The 20,678-nt window shown below is 34.4% G+C and overlaps 1 pseudogene; it reads right to left on the reverse strand.

Moving 5' to 3' along the window:
- Positions 1-561: 561 nt before the first annotated feature.
- The window catches only part of LOC149538480 (uncharacterized), a 156,667-nt pseudogene continuing 136,550 nt past the window's right edge, over positions 562-20,678 (reverse strand).

Here is a 20,678-nt window from a genome sequence, read left to right on the forward strand (position 1 = left end):
TAAGTTTGCACTTTTTATGACATAGTTTTTTAGAGTCAAGTAGAACGCATTAGGATTTATTTGTCACAATAAAGTATAATTTATACTAATGATTCTCATTGTGACCAAAAGTAATGATTTTTTTTAGTTATATAAAACTCCTCAATCTACATTTTCTTTATAAGAGTGCTAATGCTAATTCTTTCTTACATATTTTAAATTTAAGTGTTTTTTGGAGATGGTGTAAAACTTGTTCAAGATGCATTTCAGCTTGAAAAAGAGAAAGCCCCTTGTGCCATCTTTATAGATGAGTTTGATGCAATTGGAACATGACATTTTGACAGGAACTGGATTTTTAAATTTTCATTCTTATTGGTAAGCTCACAATGGTAAATAGTCTAAATAGTAAAATTGTATTGGGTTTGCACATTTAGCCTAAATAACTTCCAAATGATAAAATAGTCTTTTCTCATTTTTTAGTACCAAATGATACCGAATTACAAATGGAGTATGAGGTTTTTACATCCAATATGAGTTCATCTATTGGGTGTATAATGAGAAAAAAATGACATAAAGTCAAACTTATGGAACATGTTATTGTTTACTCATGAGATATAGAAGAGTGGTTGCCTTTCATCAAGCTCTAGCAGTGCTATTTTAAGAAATTTCAACTAAGTCTTTGTATACACCAACCTACAATGTTATCTATAAATGTAAGGATTCATTTATAGCCAAGGTAAGAAAAATAACAACATTCTTGCAAGCCAAGGCTAAATAAACCAAATCAACAATAATAAATACAACATTTTCCTTGTAATAATAATCCTACGTTCTTGATGAGTAGCAAGCATTGTGAGAATAGAAAGAGCCTCATCCACCATTCCAATGCTTTGGTCAACAAGAAATGCTTTTAGAGAAGGGACAAATCTAGTTCGAACAACCCTAGGTTTGTTTCCTTGATAAATTGTCAAATTAAAAAGTGCAATAGAAAATTATTTGTTCCCTCTTGGTGTTCCATGATGTAGTAAATCAACCAAAGAAGGGATGGCTCAAGAGGCTTCAATATAATCTTGTTCTTGTCCATGACAGATAGGCTAAAAAGAGTTACAATAGCATTTTATCTTTCTTCCATGCTACCATGCTTTAAGACTTCTATTACATAACTAATGGATCCTTCTTGAACAATCAACCATTTTTTACTACTTTGAATAAATAAACTTAGATGGGTAGTCACTACATGCTCTTGAATCTTTGCATCACTTAATGATAACAATTTCACTCACTATATGTTTAGTAGTTTCACCCATATCACTACCTCTTTATTTCTTGAGGATTTTTAGTGCTCTTGACTCTATTGCTAAATTATGAATAGTAGATAGCTAAACTATGTCTGCTAGCATTAATAGAACAATAACATCTACATTTCTACTATCCTTATGTGAAAGGGAAATCATAATATCTATGAAAAGTTTAATATCTTGTGTATCATCTCTCCCCTTGGATCTCTTTGATTGGAGGTGCATTAGTTCAACCCATTCTTTAACTTCATTAGAAACTTTTAGTGAATTATTGGGTGATGAGCCTATAAAAGGCTATTATTTTGATTACTTTTTATCTTGTTTTTAGTAGTTATCTTGCAAGAAATAGTTTAAGACTCTATGGTTTAAGCAAAAGAACTTATGTTTTATGAATATACTATCTATATGTTAAGACATGTAGATTGAAGTATAGATTGATTAGTTATTCTTTGTTTGCTTGAATCTATGGGTTTTTATGGTTTAATGAAGGATATTACATGCTGATAAATATTTTCTCATCCATCCTATGTTTGGGTAGGTTCCTTCTTGTAGCCATAGGATTTGCAAGAGTGATAATTTGAACATTATACCATTTCTAACATTAATGATGAAATGAATGCATGTATGTGGAAGCTATTGCATTTAATGCTTTGTAGATGTTGTTGCCATGGATATTGAAGACAAAATTTCAATGTTGAGTCAAAGCTAACTAGATGATCAAAGAACCACCATGTAGGTAGATCATGGTGCAAGTTTTGTTATGGCGGCGCATGAAGATAGCTTCATCAACCTACTATATTCATAGGAGAGTTAAGAGGTAGTTAATAGTATTTTTGTAGTAAACTTTATAATTTTTAATTGATCCTCATTGATGGAGTGATCATAGGAGTAGGAAGTTGTTAAAGTTTTCCTTTAAATAATTCCCACTGTAACTTTGAAAAGGGGATTGATGATTTATTATTGATTTTGATCTTTTCCTAGTTTTGACCAGAAGGAAATAGAGTAGAATCTTCTTTTCAAATGTAATTCCTTATTATGAATGAATATAATATAGAGTTCAAGTTTCCATCTTCAGACTTAATTATTTTCTATTCACTCATCCAAGGGGGGCCACTTGGTGAGTGAACTGCTTTGTTAAAATAGATTTTCTTTCTTAGTTTGTGTAGTGCCTACCCCTAGTTTACATCTTGTTATTATTGCCAAACTCTTTTAGGCCAGTTTTATGCTTGATGATTAGTAGCATTATCCTTCAGATTATCAGATATTGTTTCATATTTAGTTGATTTTATGATGAACTAGTTGTTAGTCTATACTTCATGTATGCATGATGATTATTACAGTTATTTCAGTATTGATGATGATCAATTAGATGAATTATTATACATGTTTTTTAATGGATACTTACCCAATACTACATGTGTATGGTGTGCATGTATATTTTCTTTATGTATGACATTTTTGATGTGGTTAAGGGAGTCATAGTCACATGCTAGTAGGGATCTACATGATGCACCACTTCCTACCATTGCCTATTTAGCTTAGTATATATGTGTTTGTACATGCATGGATTTTATGTAGATTATAGGTACTAGGTATCAACTTCCCTAAATTGCTAGGCTGAACGTACCCTATTGCATTATCTCAATGGTAAGAGAGGGGAGATAAATTCTTAAGTCCAAATCCTAACCTTTGAACCCATTTGTCCTAGAAAATTAGGACAAGTATTTGTGTTCATTACCTTCTGAATGTGTCATATGACATAAATTCATGATTATAACCCTTCAGTTTGATATTGTATGTGTTTTTTTATGATGAGTTTTCATATTTCATTCTTTAAGTCTTTGGTGATTTTTCTATTAATTAAGTCCAAATTAAATGATTAAATTAATGATTTAATTTAATGGAAAAGTGTTGTGATATTTTAATATTTAATTATATTTGATTAATTTGGAGAATTAATTAAATTAAAATAAATAAATTTAAAGATAAAAGTTATAAGTTTAATTTTAGAATGTGATAATATTTATTTAATTTAATAATAATATATTTAGAGTTCATTTTTAAATAAATGCTAAGTACTATTATTATTTATGTTAATAAATATTTTATCAATTAATGTTTGAAAAATAAATTAAAAAGCGAAAAATATATTAATTTATTAAAAGTTTTAAGATTGCATAAAGTGTGTGTGAGAATAAAATTTAATAAACTAATTAAAAGGAGAAGTCAAGTGAATTTAATTAAGATATTTTATATTTCAATAAACGTGCATGAAAAAGATAAAGAAAAGATAAAAAAGAGTTAAAGTCTGGTTAGGAAGGAGTCCTCTTAGGTGATCGCACAATTAGTTCCCCGATTTTAGGAGAGAACTCTATATCACAATTGAGAGTTCATTTTTGAAGGATAACGAATTTTTGGAATAAGGAATATTTGGAAGAGAGGAAGGTTTTGAGAGGAGAAATTTCTCTCACAAATCTTTTTGGGTGTTGCATTGTTAGCATCAGAATCAGGTAGATTATTGTGATTAATTCACATAGTTAATTACACTATTTCTTTTCCTATCTTCTTCATGTCTGTGAAATGGTTATCTGAATAATTCCTTATGATGAGTAATTCAATATTCTGAATTTTTGGTATGCATGTTAATTCTTCTATATATGTAGAGATTGAAATATCTTAGAATCCTTATCTAGTAATTTTGCAAATTAGATAGTAGACCGGGAAGGGTTTTGATATTTAAAAAGGAAAATCTAAAGAGAAAATCTAACTGGTTGGTCGTATTTTTCCTATCAGATTAATGCTAGAACTGTTATTAAAAAAAAAAAAATTTAATGGAGAAGGGTATTTGTTTTCTTTAAAATTTTATATTCATAATTTTTTTATTTAAAACAAATTAATGAAAAATTTATTTTAAAAAGATATTTAATAAAATTTTAAAAAATAAATATGGGAAGGGGTGGGGAAAACCCACACCCCCCTTTCTTTATTGCAGGCAGTCATAGACACCTATCGCAGGTACTCTGACAACAGTGATACAACAGTGGTACAAAGTGCCACTGTTGCCATAGGCCCTGCAATAGCAGAGTGCCATGTTTGGAAGGTTGGCAAGCCTTGTTAAAATAAATGCTCAAGTTTTATAAAATTTGTTAATTTTAATTTTATTTAAAGTTTTAATTGTTATTTGTTATTAATTTTAAATACTATTTATTATAAAAATTTATTAACTATTTTAATTTTAATAATTAACTAAAATATATTTATTTTATATATGTATATAAATATAACTTAATTAAATTATTTAATAATGGAAATTAGTTAATAGGGTTGTGGATTTACTTAATTATCAATAATTTTGATTTTTTAAAAATTATTTTATTTAGAAATCAATGAGAATTATTTTAATAATTTAAATAAATAAATAATTACCCTTAGATTATTTTTAGGAAATTGACTTTAAATAATGGGGGTAATTCTATATTTGATTTGAATAAATGAATGGGATAATTTGTAGGGTAAATTGAGAATCTCATTTACTTGAAAAATACATTGAAACAAAAAATGAAACCTTACATTTAGCTCAACATTATGTTTTCAAAATCAAACCAAACTATGAAACCTACACTATTATCTGTATGTTGTCTATGTTTTGGGTTTGGGTTGACTAGAGTGTTGATAAATTTTAGGATGTCTACTAGAGGCTTGATAGTTCTGTGATTGTAGTATTATGCTGAACTGATCTTGATCTTTTAAACTCAACCATGGTAATGTTTTGGTATGCTCTTTGATGAGTCTATTTATATTGTCAGTTATTGTTTTCAATGTTATTATGGGATAATGGGATGAGAGTTATGACCTACTTGACTTAATGATTTTGAGTCTTTGATCAGTATTTTTGGGATACTTTCTAGTTGCTTATAGAGAATTGATGGGTTATTGTGATTTATCTTTTGATGCGTTCTAGTCATTGTATAGGACTAAGGTAAAATATTATGATTATTTGATTTGTGCTCTTATGAGCTTAGGGAAGGTTATCTATATGTAATGTTGGGAAGTGGCTTGCAACGGAGGCTGAGGCCCTAAGTGGCTACTGTTGGTGTTTGAAAACGTTACCCATTTCCAATTACCCTGATGAGAACAAGATGCATCTAGGGGCAGCTAACTCCCATTATCAACACATCCATTCAAACACTAGGCCAACTATAAGGCCGTACTCCTTCTGTACTTCAGGCTCTGCAAAACCTAGGCGGGTGAACCTATAGATTCCTTATATGGTACTAGTTATCAAAGCATACACTGAATCTAATACAAAGCAGATAGAAACCCTTATTTCTCCTAATAAATTATGAAATAACATATCTCTGGAGTAGCTAGATGCAAAACAATGAAATTCATAGGCTGAGTGAGGGCATTCTGTTTATAGCTCTTCAACATGAAAGGGAAATTCATTTGATTAAAGATGTTGATTCAACTAAACCTCAAAAATGCAACAGTATAACTAGTGATCCTATAACTGATCAGTGCCTAATCCATTGGGCAATTCCATGAATTCAAAACATACATCTGTGACATCAGGGTGTATCTCATATACCCAGACATCAGATCTATCCAACCCCCTTGTGATTCAAACATCAATGTTCATTCAAGTCTCATTCTCACAAAATATCCTTCTCAAACAACCAGTAACCTTGTTTAAACATATTGAGCATTTACTTGGCCCTTTGGTCCAATAGCAAAATACATCAAACATACAAACTAAAAGGGATGCAAATGGGTCTCAAATATTTGTTTCAAAACCACATAAGATTTATAGAATGCTGAGACAGGAGACAAGAACCAGAACAAAACTAGTGAAAATATTGCTCATATGTATTCATTTCCTTGAAACTATACATTCAAATGCATAAGATTAAAACATGAAACAACCTAATATCTCAGAACTATCTATATTATCTCTACAATGCTGTTCACATGAGATTTTTGCTAAAGAAAATGGTGTCACAATCATGGAAACATGTCAAAATACTAGAACCAATGGTCTCATAGTGCAAAAACTGGAATCCCTAATGGTATCACAGCAATGAACTTTTTCTTCCCAAAAATTGGAACCCTCACAATGATAGAAAGAAAGAAAGATATAGAAGAGAAAGAATTCTCGGATCTATTCTGAAGATGACAAGTGTCCACTTGAAATTCAATCCTGTAGAAGTGAGTAACCTCTTTCTTCTTTCATCCCTTCTGATCTGATTTTGTTTCATCATTAATCTGTAACAAACTCCTTGCCTGATGATGAAAACCCTTTACCTACCAAAATATCTGATAGAAAACCTTGTGTAGCTCAAACTAACTGATACCTGTGCAAAAACCGACTCCAGAATCAGAAAGTTCATCTTCTCTCGATTTCGGCGATATATAACATTGCCTATCTGGCCTCCTAGAAACCTCCTAAAACTCATTTTGAAAATGACTCCGCTGCTAGAAAAATCAAGTTTGCCATTTGATTTTTTATAAAATTTGAAAAATTCTAAAGTATAAACCTGAGAAAATGTCCCATTTGATTTTAAAACTTGACGTGGGCATTTTCAACGAGAATAATAATAAAATATTATTATTTTTAACTCTTCAATATTTCCCTGACCCTTTTAATCCATGTTCAACCCTAGTTTGACTAGTGCCACGTGTCACTTGCTGATTGGCCTGCCTAATTTGCACCATCTGCCACATGTCGTCTTCTCGCTAACTCGCTATGTTGATTTTCATGCATCTTCCGCTTGGCGAGTAAGCGAGGACCGCTGGATGTGCCACGTGTCACAATTTCATTCAATGATCTAAATTCGCCACACCACCTCCTATTTACTACCACTTGGCGCGATCTGATTCATTGTTTCTCCTACATGCGGGACCCACAAGCTCATCCACCCCTCGCTAGATTTCAAAGTTTTCCTAGCAGGTCGCTAACTCGCCATCAGAAAATGGCAATTTTTGCACAGTTATCAGTCAGTTTGAGCTACATAAGGTTTTCTATCAGATATTTTTGTTGGAGTTGAGGAAAGCCAACTCCGAAGACGCCAAGATCACCGGCATGCGAACCTGTCAAAGAGAAGCCAAGAAGGGGAAAAGCATGGAGCATGGGAAAAACCCTAAACGGACATGAGAGCCATCATAATGCAAACACAAGAAGAAATGTATTTACAATAAGAAATGATATGATGATCTATATTTTACAATGAGAGAGAGCCCGAATATAAAGAGCTCCAGGAAGCTTGTAGAACAAGCTGGAAGGAGGTAGAGGACAAAAATGACAACTCAGCACATATCCACAAAAAGTGGAATATGCTAAAAAAGGAGAAAACTCCCGAGTTGTCAACAACTAACCACTACATGCATTAAATATAAAATATTAAATAAATGCATGACCTAAGTAAACTTAAGCAATAGAATAAATAATTAAATATTAATTATTTACTCTAACACCCCCCCTTAAGTGCAACTTAGGGAAATGCCTTAAGCTCACAAAGCTAAGATGAATGCATAATGGGTCCCGGCAACGAGGCCATTTTAGGTACCCAAGTACAATGCAAGAAGATGAAACCTCTGTAAGCAGGGAAAGAGAGAAAACCACATGGGAAAAACCCTCCCCTAAAAAGAGGTAAGAACCCAGTGAAGAGCTGAAGAAGTCTCCAACTAGGGAAAATGTCCCCTAAAACAGGAACAATGAGTGATCATGAAGAAGCAGCATCACTGAAGCATGAAGAAGTCGCAAATCTGTCAAACTGCTGATCTGAAGAAACCTCCATGGAAGAAGAAGGCACGAGCCGAGCATGTCTATATGGTAGATGATCCATCTCACCGAAATGCATAGGTAGCCAGCCACTGCAATCGCCTTGTATGTAGGATCAACCACTGAATACATAGTTCATACTATCGAACCATCGAACCACGGATGCATTAGAACATAGCATAATCCCCCCTTAATGCAGACGGGGTGTGATGACAGGCAACTGAGAAGGTGAGCCAAAATCTTCTGCAAACGAACCAAGAACGAGGAGAGAGGAAAAGAAGTACAGACACCGATAAAGACACGGTCTAACTGACTCTGCATGGGCTAATGTCGTGGAAGGGACACTCACTTGACAAAGGGAGAATGCCTAAAATAGCAAACAAATAATCCCCCCCATGGTGCTTTATGAAATAGTGCAAGTACACCTGACTCAAAACAACGTTCATGACTCCCAGAATGTAAAAGTGACAATTTATCTCAGTGCGAAAATGAAAAATGCTTCAAAAAGATAGCTACAATGATCAAAACTGAAAAAGAGCTGAACCAAGAGAAAGTACAGCCAAAAAGAAAGCAAACCATGCCAGGAAAATGATCCTCGGGCCTAAAACACTCAAAATATCAACCATAGAGCAAAAATGCCAAAACTATGATAGAAAGAGAAGAGGCCAAAAGTGAGGAAAAAAGATGACAGTTTTGAAAAGATGAGAAAACCAGCTTTCCAAAAATATAAAGTTTTCCAAAAACAGACATGGGACGCAAAAGAAATGCATGTCGGAGTCAAAAACAAGACTTCAGACTTTAACTGAAAAAAAAAGCAATAAAAATGCATCAAAACCTAAAAATACCTGCACCAAAATCTTTGTCTCGGAACCAGCTTTCCGGTGCTTCTTTCGGATCGGAAAAATACCTCTGTATGCAAGAGTTATGGCCAAAAAACCACAAGTAGGTCCAAAAGAGAACTTGAAGGAGAGTGCAAGCAAGGTTGATGACATAGGGATGACGTCATGCTGACATCAGCATAACCCGAGCTTAAAATTGATGGCCCGTTAGCCGTCGCAGAAAAAAGAGAGCCACGTGGCATGGCCACGTGGCAGCTAACGTGGCAGGTACGGATCATGACGTGGCAGGGGCCACGTGGCAATGTGCCACGTAGCACACCTGCCACGTGTCACACGCGAATTTGATACCTTCCGCTGACTTGCAGTACAGCTGGCGGGCGGCGGAACCGGCGGAGATGGCCGCAGGGGCGGCGGAGGCGGGAGGAGCCGCCGGCAGAGGGCGGCTGGCTGGAGAGGCGCCGCCGGTGGAGGGCGGCGGCCAGGAGGCGGTCGGGCCGCGGTGGTTCGCGGGCGGCGCGCGGGTGGCGCGGCGGTGGCCCTGCGGTGGCGCGGCGGCGGCGCTACCGAAAACACTTTTTTTTAAAAAAAAATTTATGCTCTGCGTCCGTACGATCCGTACGGCAGCGACCTGGACTCTTCAAAAAATCGCCAAAAATGCCCTGTCTCCAAAAACGAAAAGCTTTATATGAATCCTGACTGCAAACAGCCTTCCGGATCCAATGGTGATGTCCGTTTGGGCTGAAAGTGCTCTGAAAATTGCTGATCCCCTGATTTGAAGAAAAAATGCACAAACAAACTAGGGTTTGTGACTTCAAATCACGGCTTCAAAATTTCTTCAACGAAGCAGCAGCAGGAAGGCTCTGATACCATGTTGGAGTTGAGGAAAGCCAACTCCGAAGACGCCAAGATCACCTGCATGCGAACCTGTCAAAGAGAAGCCAAGAAGGGGAAAAGCATGGAGCATGGGAAAAACCCTAAACAGACATGAGAGCCATCATAATGCAAACACAAGAAGAAATTTATTTACAATAAGAAATGATATGATGATCTATATTTTACAATGAGAGAGAGCCCGAATATAAAGAGCTCCAGGAAGCTTGTAGAACAAGCTGGAAGGAGGTAGAGGACAAAAATGACAACTCAGCACATATCCACAAAAAGTGGAATATGCTAAAAAAGGAGAAAACTCCCGAGTTGTCAACAACTAACCACTACATGCATTAAATATAAAATATTAAATAAATGCATGACCTAAGTAAACTTAAGCAATAGAATAAATAATTAAATATTAATTATTTACTCTAACAATTTTGGCAGGTAAAGGGTTTTCATCATTAGGCAAGGAGTTTGTTATAGATTAATGATGAAACAAAATCAGATCAGAAGGGATGAAAGAAGAAAGAGGTTACTCACTTGCACAGGATTGAATTTCAAGTGGACACTTGTCATCTTCAGAATAGATCTGGGAATTCTTTCTCTTCTATATCTTTCTTTCTTTCTGTCATTGTGAGGGTTCCAGTTTTTGGGAAGAAAAAGTTCATTGCTATGATACCATTAGGGATTCCAGTTTTTGCATTATGAGACCATTGGTTCTAGTATTTTGACATGTTTCCATGATTGTGACACCATTTTCTTCAGCAAAACTCTCATGTGAATAGCATTGTAGAGATAATATAGATAGTTCTGAGATATTAGGTTGTTCCATGTTTTAATCTTATGCATCTGAATGTATAGTTTCAACGAAATGAATACATATGAGCAATATTTTCACTAGTTTTGTTCTGGTTCTTGTCTCTTGTCTCAGCATTCTATAAATCTTATGTGGTTTTGAAACAAAGATTTGAGACCTATTTGCATCCCTTTCAATTTTTATGTTTGATGTATTTTTCTGTTGGACCAAAGGGCTAAGTAAATGCTCAATATGTTTAAACAAGGTTATTGGTTGTTTGAGAAGGATATTTTGTGAGAATGAGACCTGAATGAACACTGATGTCTGAATCACAAGGGGGTTGGATAGATCTGATGTTTGGGTATATGAGATACGCCCTGATGTCACAGATGTATGTTTTGAATTCATGGAATTGCCCAATGGATTAGGCACTAATCTGTTATAGGATCACTAGTTATACTGTTGCATTTTTGAGGTTTTGTTGAATCAACATCTTTAATCAAATGAATTTCCCTTTCATGTTGAAGAGCTATAAACAGAATGCCCTCACTTAGCCTATGAATTTCATTGTTTTGCATCTAGCTACTGCAGATATATGTTATTTCATAAGTTATTAGGAGAAATAAGGGTTTCTATCTGCTTTGTATTAGATTCAGTGTATGCTTTGATAACTGGTACCATATAAGGAATCTATAGGTTCACCCGCCTAGGTTTTGCAGAGCCTGAAGTGCAGAAGGAGTGCGGCCTTATAGTTGGCCTGGTGTCTGAATGGATGTGTTGATAATGGGAGTTAGTTGCCCCTAGATGCATCTTGTTCTCATCAGGGTAATTGGAAATGGGTAACATTTTCAAACACCAACAACTACTAGGGTAACCCATTGTAAGTTGTTCAGTAAAGTGAAAACACTATACTAAATGAAAGTAAAATGATAATAATAAGAGTCTTTGCATGTTCTTGCCCATGCATCATGTGCTAGTATAGACTAGGATGGGAGTAGAGAGAACACTTGGTTGTGACCATGCCTTGTTAGTATGCCTTGTTAGTATGAGAGGATACTAGTGCCGCATAGGGTCACTAGGGGGCTGGGATCTTGAGAGACTACCAAGGTAACTCTAGCATTGATTTGTGTGATGAAGCTTTCCCACTTACATAGTAGATTCCCTACATGTCTTTGTGTGCCTCTGGGTCTAGATGTTGATTTGTCTTGGAACCTTTGAGTTAGATTATTTTTAGGGTTTCTTGGACTTGGAGAGTGTTTTTGATATTTGGATTGATATCATATTTAGGACTTGAGACTATCTCCTTAGCATGGTGGGAGTGGGCCTTCTTGGGTTACCACATAGTTAGGTGACCAGTAGTTCTTTTTTTACTCTTACCATTGAGATCTATTTGTTGATACTATGGCTGGAGTTTTCTTGTTTGCATTTCCTTTCATTCTATTCTTGTGTATTATGATGGATGGTTATATCTTTATGATGGATGGTTTCACTTATTGTATTGTACTTTGTTCCATGGATCCAAGAAGGGTGATGTAATATATTTTTATAATATATTCTTTTAGCCTCTCATACCCTATGACATGTACAGTGGATGATTGAGCATTCTAAATTTTATTTCCAAGTGGTATTTAGAAAAAATGTATATTATTTAAATGGACTTTGGACTTCTAATTATTCTTTCATGTGGATGTGGTAATTGTTAGACTTAATATTAATTAAATTTAAATGTTATTTAATGTTTTGGGATCCTTAAGGAATGTAATCTATTATGTTTGCTTATGTAAGATTGTATGTTATTGCTTCTACTACTTTAAGATTGATGTGTATGTTATTATTTCTTTAAAAAAAATTGTTTGGTAAACTTAGTAAAAACTTTAGGTAAATTCTTTTGGATCCCTTGGTGGGGCATTATAGTTTGTTTCCTTTCAAAGTAGACTTCTATTGTTCTTGTAACCATTAATAACGAAATTGTTGAACTATTCCTACAACATAGGTGTTTAAATGGATTCACTATTTACAACATTAATTTATACTTTAAGGCAGATGTTATTTCAATTCCTAGCTTAGTTTCCTTTAGCATTTCTTTCCTATTGTAAGTTGTAATGACTTAAAAAGGAATTAGAGCATATAATTTTTTGCCACCTTCTCAAGCTTACACTCCCCAATTGACAAATAAAATGAAGTTAGTATGTTATCCTTAAGAAAATACATGATTCTATATAGTCGTGGAGTCAATGTAGAAGGATGTCTAATCCTTTATTAATGAGGTATTTAGCTGACCGACCATTTTTTGGCACCATGGCCGAGAAGGTGTGAATCTAATTCAACCTTGAAGTCATTATTTTAGATGAGATTTTGCATTATTTTGCATGCATAAAAGAAGAGATCCCATTGGGATGTTTCTTCCTTGTAATATTTAGGAAGACATTTTTAATCCTGAACCTGAAGAACCACACAATGAGAATGAAGAAGAACCTTTTGAAAATCCATTTTCTATTAGTCAAGAACATATACCCTCATCCTCTGATGAATCCTTGCATCTAAATGAGCTTTTTCTTAACCTGAATACCAAGATAATCCACTTGCTCTTGTCATATATCAAGCAGCTTTAGTAGTACCTTCCCTAAGAATGGCTCAACCTCAACCAACATTTCCCTTTCCTATCCCTCCTCAGCAAGGCAACCAAAATTTGAAAAATATATCTATTGCTACACTTCCCAAGTTTTATGGTTTGATCATTGAAGACCCTGAAACCTTTCTCTTTGAGTTTGACATATTATGTAGAAGTATGACTATACAATTAATGCCCATAAATTGAAGTTGTTTCCTTGTACTCTCAATGATGTTTCTCTAAGATGGTTCATGGAGTTGGGTGCTAATGCTATAGCAGATTGGCCTTCAATGAGCAATCTATTTCTCAAAAAGTGTAAAGAATATTGTAGGGGTCAAGATTTAAAGGGGTATGACATTTTCAAAATCTCCCAAAAGGATGATGAAAGATTGGAACACTATGTTTCCTAGTTCATGTTCAACCTACAACATATTACACAACATCAATTGAATGAAGAGTCAAAGAAACATCTTTTTTTGAGAGGTATAAATGAAGGAAGCATTGAAGCTCTAGAACTTATGGCAGGAGGATACATTACTCAAAAGACTTGGACTGAGATATAGAGCATATGCCTGAACTATTCTAGAGCTACTATGAAGAAAGGTAGGGGACTTAGAGAGCTACCACATTAGTCCAATGGTATTTCAGGAGTGTCCAAGATGGAATTATCTAATTTGTTATCAAACTTCAAGAAAGACATTATTAATGATGTAGATACTTAGCTAGACACCATGCAAGCCTAAAGAAAGAAAGATGAAGCTAATGCCATGATGACTAAATTATGTCCACATTGTAGAGAAAAGAAAAAGCATTGTAGATGTAAGTCTATTGCAAATATGGAGACATAACCAATCCCAACCAAGTTCAAAGCCATTAACAAAAAATGGAGAGGTACTGTATGTTGCTCAAAGAAGGCCATGGGCTCAAAGATAAGGTATGCCACAAGATCCTCTTCAAAGTTATCATAATAATAATCAATGGAAATTTTTTCAAAATACTAGTTTTAGTGGAAATCATATTTGGCAACAACCCCAATAGGGTTGGCAACAACATCAACAAGGTTGGTAGCAAGCTCAATAGGGTTGGTAAAAACCTCAAAATTAGTGTCCCCAATCTAGTCAACCAACCACATTGCCACCAACTTAGTAGAAAGCTCTAATACCTCCTCCTATAGCCACTAATACTCCTTCCAAGTAGACCCAACTACTAGTTCAACCCAACCTGAATCCAAATAATACTAAACAATAGCCTCAACAATAAAGCTATGCCATCTAATTGAATGATATTCACTTAAGATTAGACACCACTCTTCTTACAGTCAAAAAACCTATAATAATTGAAATTAAGGATCCTCCAACTGAACATATAGAGAAATCAAATCAACATACTTCTCTTGTAGGTGAAGAACCTCCATTTCCCCATAGGTTGATAGAAAAAGGGTAGCCCAAGGAGAACCATGCAGTCATTGAATTACTTAATCAATTGAAATAGATGATAGTAAAAATACCATTGTTGGATGCTATTAAAGAAGTCCCTACCTATACTAAAGCTATTAAGGAAGATTGCAGTAGGCAACTAGGAAGAAAGAGGAAATATTTAAAGACCATTCATGTCCTAGGACAATTGTTTGACCTAATGCTAGAGAAATTAGATATGCCCAAATACTCTAACCATAGGATTCCTATAATAATAGTTACTATTCATGTCATCCAAGTTCAAAATGATTTGGTTGACCTATGAGCATCTATTAATGTCATGAAAAAGGAGGTATTGTCTTGGTTGCATATTGTTGGCTTTAGAGAGACACTCACTATCCTTCAACTTGTTGATAGCTCTACCATTAAACTAGATAGGATAATAGAAGATGTTATAGTCACCCTAAATTCTTGGGAGTATCCAGTTGATTTTTTTGTTCTCTCTCAAAAAGCTAGTATGGGAGGATATCCTTTAATCTTAGGGAGTCCATGGTTAGCCACTGTAGATGCTTATATAGCTTTCTGATCTAAGAAGATGACAATATCCAATGGATTTCATACCAAGAACTTGACTTTATACTCCACTTCTCAACCATTGTTACTAGATGAACAAGTAGTTTGGCTAGAATTGGATGATGATGATCTAGAAGCCAATTCCATCCATTAGTTAATGATGATAAGAAGAGAAACATTAATATCTACTCAAGAAGAAGATGAAATAATTTCATCCATTATTATTTCAAATGAATATGGAACACAATCTCCAATATGTCCTCAAGCTAAATGTATCCTAGAAACTATTGTGCCAACTTTGAATTCACTATATCATTCAAAAGCTTCACAGTTTCTCCATTCATGATTACCTCATGAGATGGATTCTTCTCCCATTGCTCAATTATTTATGGTAAATAAGGTTATTAAGATGGAAATTGGTCTAGGTAAGGAATTGAATGTAAACAATGCCCTATCACACTCCCAACAAGAAAATATGTTGTAGTTACTACAGGAAAATCAAAACGCATTTGCTTTGGATTACTTGGACATGAAAGGATTAGATCCTATGTTCTACACTCACAAGATTTATATCAGCCCTAATTTCAAACCTAGATAGCCTCAAAGGAGAGTTAATCCTATCTTAAAAGATATTGTTAAGAATGAATTACAAAAACTATTAAATGCTGGTTTTATATACCCCATCTTTGATAGTCAGTGGGTCTCACCTTGGTCATAGTACCCAAGAAGGGAGAAAAATGGTGAGTTTGTGTAGACTATAGGGAGCTTAATTCAGCCACTAAGAAGGACCATTTTCCATTACCATTTATAGACCAACCCCTTGACAACTTAGCTGGTAAAAAGTATTTTTCTTTTCTGGATGGTTTCAGGTTATAATCAAATACAAATAGCCCCATAAGGTCAAGAGAATTTTTTTTTTAACTACCCATGGGGAATGTTTTCCTATTCAATATTACCTTTTGGCTTGTATAATGCCCCAACCACATTCCAATGATTTTTTATCAAAAAAATTTCTAGATATTTTTGCTCATTGTATGGAGATCTATATGGATGACTTCACTATTTATGATGTTACTTTTGAAGAAGAAAAAGCATGTTTAGAAATAGTACTTAGAAGATGCCAAGACTATAACCTATCTCTAAATAGTGAGAATTTTTTTATGATGATGGAGGAAGGAATAATCCTAGGCCATTTCATTTCATCAAAGGGCATCCAAGTAAGTCGAGAAAAAAGTGAAGTTATTAGTACCTTGCCAACACCAAAGAAGCAGAAGGATGTACGAAGTTTTTTGGGACATGCTAGATATTATAAAAGATTCATTAAAAAATTTAGTCAACTTGCAGCACCTATCTACAACCTACTCAAAAAGGATTTTGAATTTTTTTGGGATTCTAATTTTGCAATATCCTTCCTGCAGCTTAAGGAAGTTCTTACCAAATAACCAATTTTGAGATGACCCAATTGGGACTTACCTTTTCGCATTCATACAGATGCCTCAAACTATGCTATCAATGTTGTGTTGGGATAGAAAGTAGACTCTATTGAACATGCTATTTATTTCATCATTAAGAATTTGCAAGGTACAAAATTTAATTACATAGTTACTAAAAAGGAATTACTTGTAGTCATTTATGTTCTCAATAAATTTAGGAATTACATCATTGGATATGAGATACTTGTTCACATTGACCATTCTACTATCAAATGTTTGGTGAACAAACCTACAATTTTAGGGAGATTGGATCGATGGCTATTGCTCATGTAAGAATTCAACATCACCATAGTTGATAAACCTAGTAAGGTAAATGTGGTAGCTAACTTTCTCTCTTAGTTGCATCTCTCTGATGATCTTGAAACCATTGAAGATAGTTTTCTAGATGAGCACCTTTTTATATTAGCCACACAAAATCCTTGGTATGTAGATATTGCTAAATACCTCACCATAGGAAAAATACCAGTATACTTCTCTGCTCAGGCTAGAAAGCTCTTAGCTGAAAAGAGCTTTAACTATTCATGGATTGTTGGATTTATGTTTTATATTAGTCCTAATCAAGTCATGCATATGTGTCTAAGAGAAGATGAAACATATGATGTTTTGAAGTCCTACCATGATGAACCCTATAGAGGTCACTTTGTAGCTAAAAGAACAACCTTCAAAATTTAAACAACTAGATATTATTGGCGAAGCTTGCACAAGGATGTAGTCGAATATACAAAGAAATGTGACAAGTGTCAATGACTGATACAACCCACTAAGTCAGATAAAATTCCCCTACAACCTCAAGTAGTTGTCACACCCTTTGACAAATGGTGAATTGACTTTGTAGGACATACTGAGCCCACTTCACAAGGCAAATCCTAAATTATGGTGTGTGCTGACTATGTTTCCAAATGGGTAGAAGTTAAACCTATGAAACACCCAAGGGATATCAATGTGGTAAATTTTTTATATGAATCCATTTTTACATATTTTGGTGTTCCTAGACAATTGACATCTGATCAAGGAACTTAGTTTATATCAAATTTGATAATTGCTCTTATAAAGGAGTATACCATTAGGCATGGTAAATCATCACCTTATCATCCTCAAGCTAATGGTAAAGTTGAAGTTACTAATAGGAAGTTGGAATCTATTCTCACCAAGACTATAGCGCTTCATAGGAAGGATTGGACAACATGGCTTCTTGAAGCTCTCTGGGCTTATAGAACCACCTAGAAATTCACAACTAATTTTACTCCATTTGAGCTTGTTTATGGTAAGTTAGTTGTGATGCCTATTGAGTTTGAATATAAAATATTGAGGAATACCTTAGAGCTTGGAATAGAACTCAATATTTTCTAACAAAAAAAAATCTTGAGTTTAAACAATCTCTATGAATGGAGGAAATCTGCATTGAACAATACTGAGCTCATTCAACACCAAAGGAAACAATGAGACAATAAGTTTATCAATATAAAATATTTTTTTTAGGAAATTAGGAAGTTCTTTATGACTCAAGATACTAGCATAATTTGGGAAATTTCCAAACACGCCAATTAGGACCTTATGAGATTGTTGTTGTATTTCCAAATGGCATGGTACAATTATCTATCATTGATCTTGTCCACTTCAAACTACTTGTAAATAGGCATCACCTCAAGATTTACCATAAACCAACTAGTCACGAAGAGTTCTTATAGAAATTTTAGCATAATGAGGATATCGTCATTCTTATAGCCACTGAGTTTGGGTCTTCTACTCTAACTCCTACTAGTTCTTGACTCTGATCAAGACCTTCATAATAAACACTTCTTTTTGAAGTACGTTCTTCAAATCCACTCCACTTCCACTTCTCTCTCTTCCATCTTACAATTCCATCCCATCATTCTATCAATTCCAATGATCAGTTTAGAACATCTTTCTTGTAGCAGTCACTAAGTACCTTTCACATAACTCTGCATGCAATTTATTTTATTCATGCTTTGTTACAATTTGGTGTTGCTTTTTATTTATTCACTCTTTCTTATCTTGGCTTGGTGGGATCCATTCCTTTATTTATTTGGGGGGAGGGAAATATTTAAATGGATGTTTGATTATCTTTTTAAAATGCAATTTTTCAAAAATCACATGTGCCTTCAAAGTACCTTGAGATGACTGGAAATAAGTGCATAGTTAATATCAGATGTTGGTAACTTGTTCTCTTGTGATTATGCCATTATGAAATTAAGGACATCAAATGGTAAATTTAACTTTTAATGATGGTTTTCAATGTGTTTTGGTGAATCATGAAATTTGATGCAAAAGGATATTATATGATATGGTGCATTTAACTTCTCAAGTACACACCATTTTTTCTAAAAAACCAGAGCCAACATTGTAAGCCTTGATTTTCTAAGCTTTCAATATCAGATTTTTTCTACAATTTAGTTGTAATTGACCATGGGTGGAGGTATACAGAGGAATTAGCTTGTTGATCATCGAGTTCTTTTGGGAGATGTAGCCAGTTGTGAAATTTTTTGGTGAAGGAGATGGCTAGATTATTTCCTTAAGTTGAATGCATTTAATGAAGAAGGAAAAAGGAAAATTTTTAGAACCTCAAGTAGAAAAGCTAGAACAATCAGATGAGGAGAGTAATCCTAATGAACTCTTGCATTCTCAAGAGGAGGAAAACCTACAAAAACCTCCTTAAGCACCCATGATAGAAACACTTGTAAGTAGACAGAAATGAAAGAGTTCCCCATGCCTATCAACACCACCCATGAGGAAAAGTATAAGACTCTCTAAGAATAGGATTCTAGAGGCCTCTATTCTCGTAATTACCCCCAAACTGTCTAAAAGTGAAAAGGAGCCCTCTCTGAGGGGAAAACTACCACAAACTGAAGTGAAAATGATAGTAAAAGTCAAAATCTACAACCTAAAGTAGAGTATAGTATTAATTATGTGCTTATCAATAGTGATAAGGAATTTGATGAGATTGAAATGTTTGAGGAATTTGAAGAAAACCCTGCTATGCAAGACTAGTGAAAATTTTGTAGAACTCCCTTCAGAGAATTATCTAGAATTTAGACCTCAAATTATTAAAGAAGTATTGGAAAAACTAGATCAAGAAGGGTTGGATACATTAGTTGTAGTAGCCACATAATCTAGTAAGGAGGAAAAAGAGGAAATAACTATTGTCACAAGGAAAAGTGGGTAATCTGCACTGTAGAATGCCAATAAAACTCATCAATTGGTGCTTGAATGGATAGACCTCTTTCATCATGAGCCATTACCACCACCAGAATTATCTACACCTTTTTCTATAGGAATTAATTTGTTTCAACAATTATTATGGGAAAGAGCTCAATTGAACTTAGAGAGAAAGAAGTTGAAGTGTGTTATTGATGAGCAGAGCTGCCAATTGAAACAAAGTTCAAATCAAAATGAAGTTCTAAAGATAAGAATTGAGAAAATTATAGGATTGATTTCTTAGTTAATGGAATGTAGGTCACCATCACTAGTATATGCATTTTTTCTTAAAGAACAAATTTCCAATTATAAGTTAACTAGAATTGTAGAAGGACTTAACTTCTCTATCTCTACCACACATGAATTTATGATACATTTCAATCTATTCCTATGGCCTTGAAAAATTTGATGTGTGAATTGTATCTTCACAATTTGGTTGTGCCTAATGATACTAAATGTAACCCAATCCTATATGTAGGGGATGTGTAGTTAAGGGCAGCAATGTCATGGATGCAAAATTAAGCATGCAGAGAACATCAAGCCACACCCTATAGGGAAAGTGAGATGACAACACCCTTGTTCATGAGGCTAGAAGTTCAATATTCTAGATGAACATATCTAGATTGGATTTCTATTTTGGGCAATCCTGTAAGAATTGGTAATGTGAGTGGAGTTAGAAAAAAGGCCTTTATAGATTGGGAACAATATTTATCTCAAAATGTTGAAAAAATAATCATTGCCTCAAGACAGTGATGGGTGAGAATGCCACATGATTTAAAAATCAAAGAATTCCACTCCAAAAAATCT

This window comes from Cupressus sempervirens, chromosome 9 (genome assembly GCF_028749045.1).
Source record: "Cupressus sempervirens isolate cs-2001-9-10 chromosome 9, ASM2874904v1, whole genome shotgun sequence".
Lineage (NCBI taxonomy): Eukaryota > Viridiplantae > Streptophyta > Pinopsida > Cupressales > Cupressaceae > Cupressus > Cupressus sempervirens.